Raw genomic sequence first — 8,183 nt, 5'->3', positions numbered from 1 at the left:
GGATTTACTATAGTTTCAATGCAACTAGAGTGCTCAGTTCCAAGAAACAAATGAAGGGCAATTGTTATAAGTTTTGTCTCAAAGTGATTATTTCCATTTTATTCTTATTATTCTAATTGTTCTTTATAAAAAGATGTTAGTGTGGCATTCATATCTTTTGGGTGTTATATGACAGGTCAAGCAAATGTTAATTGCACTTCTTTGTGAGTCTGGAATGAAGTTGGCAAATGAGGTGATAGAAACAATTATTGACAAGGTGAGTTTTAGACATTATAGAATACTATTTAGATATGAATACTCATTTGTATTGTGAATATTGTATTTAGATAATGAGCCCTTTCTGTAATGGGGGATTGAATCAGACACCTAGGGATCCTGCTTACCTACAGTGGCCAAGTCCTACCATGATGTATGCACATTCATATGACCAATTAAGATATTAATTTTTTTATTTTGTTAAAATCACTAATGAGATGTTTTAATCGTAGAAATATATAAAAGTAATCAAGTTGTATGTAGAACTCAAATAATAAGGTGTAGGTGAAGCTATTTGTTTTAGGTAAAGAAAAATTTGGTGTGTTCTCTTCTACAGATGAATAGTGATATATATAGTATTTAGATACATTTTGAGGACCAAGTGATGTTATTAATCTTTTAATTGTACAAAGAGCTACTAAATATTTATGAACAACATGTGAATCATTTACTATAGTCGTTACATCAGTCTTTTGAGGCACTTGAAAAGACTTAAGTTCTATTCACTTCTCTTCTCATTTTCGGTTTGTTGTGATCTTTATTTTCATTTCTTCATTTGTTTAGATAAACAGGTCTAGAAACAAGTGCTTAGGAAAATCTATTAACAAAGGCATATGCAAGTTTTGGCTACAAACACTCTTCTATCTATGACTTCATTGTAGTTGAGTTTCTATAGGTTTCTTTTAATTTTCCTTTGTTTTACCATGGAGCAATTATGTTAGAAGATATAATTTTATTTCTAACTGATACTGGTTGGTTCACTTTAGGGATCATGGATCTCTGCTATGTGACAAAAAATGATGTGACTAAATGAAAAGGTGTTGTGGGTGGTTTGTATTGGTTTTGTTGCTAATCCATCTTTGTGAAAGTCATCTAGAGTTGCTCTATTAAATGGTGGATGATAGCCGTCCATTCTATCTAATGAATGTGTCTATTTCAAATCGCTTATGGACTCTTGCTTTTTATCTATTTGTGCACGGGTTGCCAATTTTTTTACTTGGTTTCATTCAAAGGTGATTTTGATAGATATGGATTTTGTGAATTATCTTCACAAAAATAGTAAATGGGGCTGAATGTGTGAGTTGTCATTCTCGCAGGATTCAATTCTTATCTAAGACTCAATTTTGCTTATAGTATACTTTGATGTGTTTCTTTATTTTCAGGACTAATTGAGACCACTTGCTCATAATCAAGTGTGATCTTCATCCTAGATATCTCGGACTGCTTGACATAAAATTAATGGACAAGTTGCCTTCTAACATGTACAAGTCATTTCTAAGGCTTGAAGTGGATCTGATGGAAGTGGCAAGATAACACAAAGTGAAATCAGAAGTATAATAGATTTGGGGCAGGAGTCATGTTTGATATGTCCCTTCGATGTGTTTGTAGAAGCTTTATAATGGTGTGAGACTGAATGAACGATCTTCAGGTTCATTGCTCTTTATGCTCTCTTGGTTGTGTAGGTTTTTTGTGTCCTCTTACTGATGATTTTAAAACTTATGTTTTATGGGCATAACAAATGGGAATGATAACAATGTTGCAGTAGAAGGTGCAAAGGAGATAGAGCAGAAAGCCAGAAACTGATTCATGGGCAACTAGGGATTCTGCTGTGTGATTTCCAACAAGCGAATATTGTGATTTATGATGGAAGAATTGAAAGTGGAGTTGGAGAGGATAGCAGGTTTACGAAACACAATGTGGTGATATCCAAGAAAAAGTTGATATATAACAGTGCAGCTTGATGATTTCTTTGAAATCATTTTCAAGTAGTTTTTAATAATGTGAAAACTGTCCTGTTTTAAAAACTCGGGATAGTAAGTCATCTTTTTTACTAATACATGCATTATTTTTAAATTCATGTTCTATGAGGCATTGCTCTGAATTTCCCTTTAATTTCATGTTCTGTTTTTAACTATGTTGTGTGTCAGTTTCACTGGTGGAGATACTTGGATTGCAATTTCAAAGAAGTCCGACATGAATCCTTTACTTCGGTCTTCGGGTGTATCAGAATGGGTTCGGTTCAGTTTTTAAGAACCATCTTTTTGGTTTGGTACAGTTCAATACGGTTCTTAGCTGAAACTGTACCATGAACAGGGCTACCCATTAGGGTGAGGTTAAATAATCCTTATGTTGTGTAGTATTTTGGTTTCCAAGTTGAGTTTAAATATGTTGTTGATAACCAATGGTAATACTGTAATAGGTGTTGATAACTAATGGCAATATAGAGTAAAAAATTTCACCTATATGAACGTTTAGAGGAAAATATTTTCAAGAATGTTGTTATACTCTTTATAAAGGTTGTATATGTGTCATATATGTAACCAATGTGATATTTCTAATATATCAACTTTTTAAATAATTTTAAGAGTTGATATGCACAAGCATTACAACTTAATTGTGAAAATAGAGCTCTTACGGGGAAGAACATTCACATTAAAATATTTTCAAGTTAAAAATAACAAAAATTAAATTTCTATATAATTTTAGATTTTTTTCGTAAGTTTAGAAGTAAATATATATAAAAATATGTTTGATCTAAAATTTGTGTCACGGGGATTGAAATAAAGTAACATGGATGCACATTTATTCATCACATAGTAAAATCTCTTACGGACAGAAATATTTTACATGAAATTTAATAGTGAAAATATGTTGTAGAGTGATTTAAAACATTAATATTTATATTAATCACTATGATTGATAGTCCTAGAATGATAGAACAAGTGGTAAGAGTTAGGAGACATATGAGTTTGACGTGGGAGGTCAAGGGATCAATTCTTGGAGACTAGAGAGTGCAAGGTATCTTTCCGATCAAAAAAATTAATATGATTGATAAGGAGCGTATCAAGTGAGAACAACGTTTATTTTGAGAAATAAGAGTATTAAATTGTGACCATTAAATCTAGCATGAATGATCAAGATTAAAACATAAAGTTACATGATTTTTCAAAAAAAATCACATGATCATTAAATGACATTAAATCTCAACCGCTCATTTATAATTGTACACTCACGATTGATGCTCTCAACTCTCACAATAAACATTGCTTTCACTTGATACACAAGCTTCTTAATCAATATATTTCGTTGTTTATATCCACAAAATATGTAGATAATTATATTTTTTTACAGTAAATAAGATTTATTTAATTCAGATGATGATTATTTGATTTATATTAAATTTTTTTTTAAATCATACAATAATATATATTAATTTGTAATCATATTATTAATCTTTTAATAAAAGGACGTTAAAATTTTTTTTTTAATAAAACAATAACCGTGCAAAGCACGGGCTTTGATACTAGTTCACCACAAAAATTGGTGTGGAGGTCCAATTTGTTGACGCGTGGAGCTCATATAATGTGTCACTTCACTGGTCCTCTCATCCTCTAACTAGCTTGTTGGTTCCTAAAACCATAACAACTCATTTTCTGGTCTCTGTTCACCGAACCTCTCTCTCACACATTGCTCCCATCCACTTATATTTACCTCAATTTTTATATATTTATATTCAAATTCTATTTTACACCCACCTTTATGTTGGGAGCCCTTAATCGAGGAGAAAGACACCAGAGATATAGACATCACATCGTAACCCAAAATCTTAAGGTATTAGATTCATGAGTCACATCTCTTATAAATTTTTCTCCTCACTCATACTTAATTTATGTGGGACTCCAACTTACACTTGAATTCTCAATAATTTCTCCCTCAAGTACTGTGAGTCACCTCCACATTATCGTAGCCTCCTCTGCGGAAGCTTATCCACCATTGTACCGTCGATCTTCAACGGAACTTGTCGTCTAGCCACACTGTTAGGAAAGACTTTCGACATAATGAGTTGTTACCATGGTCCCACGAACCATCGGTTGTTGTACCACTTGTTGGGGAAGACAGGGGAGCCCACGGGCCGAGGAGCAAGACACCAAGAGAGATCGACGCCACATCTTAACCCAAAACCTTAAGAGTTTGGGTTTATGGTTCACATCTCTTATAAAGTCTTCTCCTCACTCATACTTAACCACTGTGAGACTTCAACTCATATTTAAATTCTTAACACTTTATTCATGTTTATTTTTATAGAATCATACTTCATATTCTTATTTTTCTTTTCTTGATAAAATATTCACGCGAAGTCTTTAGTGGTAAGCTAATTAACAAAGTGAGAACCAATAAAAAACATTCTTTCAAACTAAACTTTTTTTAGATGGCAGGGTATTGGTTCGTCATTCCGTCTTTTAAGCAATATTAGTTGAGGGTTCGATTTCTAATTTTTTGTGAATGTAAAAGTTCATTTGTTAGCTCCTTAATTAGTGCAATTTATTTTGGTATGAAAAGAAAGCGGACAAAAGCAAAACAAAAAAAAGAAAGAAAACGGGCTAATCCTGGCCTACGACCTCACAAAGGAGACCCCTATGGAATCAACCAACAACAAACTAGCCAAGCCCTAGGGAGGAGCCATCGCCGAAATCAAAGGGTCTTCCTGGCGAGCTCTCAGCTTATCCAAAAAGTCCGCACAAGTGTTTCCCTTACAGAGGATATGCTTAAGATCCACCGTCCACAGACGCTCCAATAAGTCTTTGATATCCCAGATGAACGGTGCAAGACTATGCCCGTGAGAAGGCCGGAAGAAACCAAAGACAGCGCATCCTGAGAGTCCGAAAAGCACTCAACAATGCGATAGCCATTATCCCAAACCAAGCTCAAACCATTAAAAATAGCCACCAGCTCAAGCTGAAGAATCTCTGGCACGTCAAGGAAGCCATAAAACCCCATAATCCACTCACCAAAAGGTTTTCGGATACAACCACCAAAGCCCCTCTCCTCGGTGTGCCAAGCGCACTCCCATCCATGTTAAGCACCACACCATCATGGTGGGACGGACACCAACGAACCAAACAGGGGGAGATCTTAAGACAAGGAGCTCGCATCTGAGAAAGCACGAGAAACGTCAGTGGCCATGGACGTGATGTTAACCGCAAGAACCTGATCCGTCAACACCTGGTTCTTCAAGCATAGGGAGTTCCTCTCCTTCCATACCCACCACAATGTCGCACAAGCTACTGGAAAGGAAAAAGCAAGGATCCGGTGAAGCCAAACACGAGCTTCCTGAACCCGAAACGCTGGAGTAGACATGTCAAACTACATCGAGGGACCAAATCCTCCTGGCCTGAGAGCAGTCGCGAAGGTAGTGAACAATAGACTCATCAGCTATATTACAAACAGTCCACATGGAGGAGGAAGCCATCCCCCGTCGCTAGCAAAGCTGATTAGTTGGAAGGGCATCGTGATAAGCAAGCCAAACAAGCTCAGAACACTTGAGCATGACCTTTATACTCAAAATCGACCAATGAAAACCTTCATCTGAAACCACAACTTCATCTCCAAGCCTAGCACGCAAGACCAGTCATAACCCGAGGCCACCGAATACTCACCTGACATGAAACCCACCCAACGAACCCCATCACTAGCTCGACGATTCAGCCGAACACGCGAGGAGTAGATGAGATCTACCACTTCCCCAGGAAGAATGGATCACAAACGGAAGCTCTGTATCATGCACATTCACAAACGCCACAAATACGAAGCTCCATATCATGCACATCCACAAAATTCACCAGATGGCAAGGCGACTAGGGAGAGGCCCAAGCCTCATACCAGAAAGATGAAGCCCCATCCCCCAACCTGAGCTTTTTGAAACACATACTAAACTGTAGATCCTGGCTTGTCCATAGCACCCAGAAAATCTATTAACTATACAAAGGAGAAGTTCCTAGAAAGATCATTTTGAGTACGTGTCATTACCAGATTTATTTGGCAAATAAAGTATGGCAAGAATCATGTTAGTTCCCTGTGAGAAATCTCATGCGACATTCTTATCACGGTTGTTTACCTATAACACAATAATTACACAAGCATTCAGCGAGCAACTTGATGAGCATGTACAGTGGGTGCTTTCTTAACTCACCTTAATAATTTTATCTTATAAATTAGTGATGCTTCGTCCTTATTTCCACCAAATCTAAGCAGCTCAATTTCAATTTCAATTCCATATCCTTATTCAGATTTGAAAATGTCCTCTGTGTTCGACGATGTACTCCCTGGCAGGTGAAGATACACTACGGTTATATTGTGAATTGGGTAGTGGTTCTGGGACCGGCGCATAACTGAGCGCTACTAAAGTTGGGTAGCGGTTCCAGAACCGCTTCGTAATAAAGAGTTGGGTAGCGGTTCTGGAACCACTGCGTAATAAAGAGTTGGGTAGCGGTTCTGGAACCGCTACTAAACTCCACTTTTTTTTTTTAAAAAAAATCTCATTTGGCCAATTATCCAGGACTAGTTTACATTACGCTAAATGATGCAACAGAAAAAACTCAATACACAACTAAAATACAACTTCTTAAAATAATAAACTTTATTTATTTATATGGAAATAGTACTTAGCTAAATTCATACATGATTCCCGTAAAAGTCACTGGCTATGTTACATTAAAAAGCTAATAGAACATAGCTGAAACAAAATACAACTAACACCCAATGCTTACAACTAACACCAATGCTGCAACATCTTGCACTCTTGCTTAGTCATCAGTTCATTTGGACATCTCATATCCTGTGAAAACTCTTCATATCCATTTGAACATTTCACATCCTGCAAAAATAAGCTAGCCATTCAAAACAAAAACATCATTCTATATATTCTTAAAAAGATACTAGAAGAGAGAAAAAAAAATCATCATTTGACAATATATTTGGTAAACATGCACATGGTAAACATCCACATACCTTATATGGAGATTGTGAGGATTCGGAAGGGATCAACTCTCTCAAAAAATCTCAATACATAGTATCTGCAATTTATGCCATTGGATGATGTCTGATTTCTTTATCAGCACCCCATGTTTCCTATTAGCAAGATAAATCTTCACAATCATACAATTGACACCAACAAACACTAATCATAATATTCGATAAATCCTAACCCAACAAATCCATTTGCATATTATATCATCATAGAATCAGGAGAAGCAAGTTCATTCATATATGCTGTAAGTAATTACATCAAAAATCATTCAGCATTGAACTTTGATCCATAGAACTCATATCCCAAAACCAAAACATAATTATCATAGAACCTTTGACAGTAAATTCAGAATACATTTTGCAGGGAGAAAATATCAGCTAGCTATTCAAAACTAAAAGACCATCATTGTACATCCTTAGCAAGATACCAACAGGGAGAAAAAATTACATCTAAAGAACATAAGAAGGTCACTCCTCCCTTATTTCATCCAGCTGATCTTCAATGAAGGAGCTACACTTTAAGTTTTAAGCATTCTAATAGTTAAAACATCATAATAAACTAAGTTACTATTGAATTATATTATGCAATAGATTAATAAACACAATAACATTAGGGCTAAAATTTCATACCTCATTTGGAGATTGTGAGGATTAAGAAAGGATCCTCATGTATTTCAATACATAGTATCCACAATCTATGTCATTTGTTTGACGAGGTCACTATAAAACCAAATGAAGTTTTAACTTAATGTGTTAGTGAGCAAAAATTTGGCACCACATACAACTAATCAAATCAACAAACAATTGTAATATCCATATCATGTTATGTATATGCTTGAGATCTATACTGGAAAATGGATAAGATACCATTTACACACACGCATGACAGCAAAAAAGAAGGAAAACTTAGAAGGCATAGGTAGAAATGTAGAATATATGAGAACTTAGAGTATAAAGCTGTAATTAATTACTATTTCTACATGTCAATAGGAAAAAAACCTGCCTTAAGAGTACAATAATGTAAATTGTGTAACTGTAAGAAAGTCAATCCCCTTACCTTATATGAAAGCCAAGCCCCTGCTTTAAGGCAGGGTCACTATGCTTCCAAAGGGAAGTGTCCT

The sequence above is a fragment of the Lotus japonicus genome, chromosome 3, assembly GCF_012489685.1.
Source record: "Lotus japonicus ecotype B-129 chromosome 3, LjGifu_v1.2".
NCBI classification, from domain to species: Eukaryota; Viridiplantae; Streptophyta; class Magnoliopsida; order Fabales; family Fabaceae; genus Lotus; species Lotus japonicus.
The sequence above is the reverse complement of the archived record's forward strand: the minus strand, read 5'-3'. Positions refer to the sequence as shown.